A 2,500-nucleotide genomic window follows, 5' to 3' on the forward strand; every position below is an offset into this window, starting at 1 on the left:
CAGATTTTCGCTCCGTTTAGCCAAAATAACGAACTTTAGGTGCGCTCCGAAATATTTCAAAGTCCCAGCGGCGTATTGCTTCGCCTCTTAGAACCGATTAGTCGAAAATTTTAACAATCATATTTTTGCATTCTGTACCGTGGATCGATCGTTAAACGCTATTGAACTAACGTCCGTGATGGTATAAATGCAGATTTTCGCTCCGTTTAGCCAAAATAACGAACTTTAGGTGCGCTCCGAAATATTTCAAAGTCCCAGCGGCGTATTGCTTCGCCTCTTAGAACCGATTAGTCGAAAATTTTAACAATCATATTTTTGCATTCTGTACCGTGGATCCATCGTTAAACGCTATTAAACTAACGTCCGTGATGGTATAAATGCAGATTTTCGCTCCGTTTAGCCAAAATAACGAACTTTAGGTGCGCTCCGAAATATTTCAAAGTCCCAGCGGCGTATTGCTTCGCCTCTTAGAACCGATTAGTCGAAAATTTTAACAATCATATTTTTGCATTCTGTACCGTGGATCCATCGTTAAACGCTATTAAACTAACGTCCGTGATGGTATAAATGCAGATTTTCGCTCCGTTTAGCCAAAATAACGAACTTTAGGTGCGCTCCGAAATATTTCAAAGTCCCAGCGGCGTATTGCTTCGCCTCTTAGAACCGATTAGTCGAAAATTTTAACAATCATATTTTTGCATTCTGTACCGTGGATCCATCGTTAAACGCTATTAAACTAACGTCCGTGATGGTATAAATGCAGATTTTCGCTCCGTTTAGCCAAAATAACGAACTTTAGGTGCGCTCCGAAATATTTCAAAGTCCCAGCGGCGTATTGCTTCGCCTCTTAGAACCGATTAGTCGAAAATTTTAACAATCATATTTTTGCATTCTGTACCGTGGATCGATCGTTAAACGCTATTGAACTAACGTCCGTGATGGTATAAATGCAGATTTTCGCTCCGTTTAGCCAAAATAACGAACTTTAGGTGCGCTCCGAAATATTTCAAAGTCCCAGCGGCGTATTGCTTCGCCTCTTAGAACCGATTAGTCGAAAATTTTAACAATCATATTTTTGCATTCTGTACCGTGGATCCATCGTTAAACGCTATTAAACTAACGTCCGTGATGGTATAAATGCAGATTTTCGCTCCGTTTAGCCAAAATAACGAACTTTAGGTGCGCTCCGAAATATTTCAAAGTCCCAGCGGCGTATTGCTTCGCCTCTTAGAACCGATTAGTCGAAAATTTTAACAATCATATTTTTGCATTCTGTACCGTGGATCCATCGTTAAACGCTATTAAACTAACGTCCGTGATGGTATAAATGCAGATTTTCGCTCCGTTTAGCCAAAATAACGAACTTTAGGTGCGCTCCGAAATATTTCAAAGTCCCAGCGGCGTATTGCTTCGCCTCTTAGAACCGATTAGTCGAAAATTTTAACAATCATATTTTTGCATTCTGTACCGTGGATCCATCGTTAAACGCTATTAAACTAACGTCCGTGATGGTATAAATGCAGATTTTCGCTCCGTTTAGCCAAAATAACGAACTTTAGGTGCGCTCCGAAATATTTCAAAGTCCCAGCGGCGTATTGCTTCGCCTCTTAGAACCGATAAGTCGAAAATTTTAACAATCATATTTTTGCATTCTGTACCGTGGATCGATCGTTAAACGCTATTGAACTAACGTCCGTGATGGTATAAATGCAGATTTTCGCTCCGTTTAGCCAAAATAACGAACTTTAGGTGCGCTCCGAAATATTTCAAAGTCCCAGCGGCGTATTGCTTCGCCTCTTAGAACCGATTAGTCGAAAATTTTAACAATCATATTTTTGCATTCTGTACCGTGGATCCATCGTTAAACGCTATTAAACTAACGTCCGTGATGGTATAAATGCAGATTTTCGCTCCGTTTAGCCAAAATAACGAACTTTAGGTGCGCTCCGAAATATTTCAAAGTCCCAGCGGCGTATTGCTTCGCCTCTTAGAACCGATTAGTCGAAAATTTTAACAATCATATTTTTGCATTCTGTACCGTGGATCCATCGTTAAACGCTATTAAACTAACGTCCGTGATGGTATAAATGCAGATTTTCGCTCCGTTTAGCCAAAATAACGAACTTTAGGTGCGCTCCGAAATATTTCAAAGTCCCAGCGGCGTATTGCTTCGCCTCTTAGAACCGATTAGTCGAAAATTTTAACAATCATATTTTTGCATTCTGTACCGTGGATCCATCGTTAAACGCTATTAAACTAACGTCCGTGATGGTATAAATGCAGATTTTCGCTCCGTTTAGCCAAAATAACGAACTTTAGGTGCGCTCCGAAATATTTCAAAGTCCCAGCGGCGTATTGCTTCGCCTCTTAGAACCGATTAGTCGAAAATTTTAACAATCATATTTTTGCATTCTGTACCGTGGATCCATCGTTAAACGCTATTAAACTAACGTCCGTGATGGTATAAATGCAGATTTTCGCTCCGTTTAGCCAAAATAAC

This window comes from Osmia lignaria, unplaced genomic scaffold (genome assembly GCF_051020975.1).
Source record: "Osmia lignaria lignaria isolate PbOS001 unplaced genomic scaffold, iyOsmLign1 scaffold0046, whole genome shotgun sequence".
Lineage (NCBI taxonomy): Eukaryota > Metazoa > Arthropoda > Insecta > Hymenoptera > Megachilidae > Osmia > Osmia lignaria.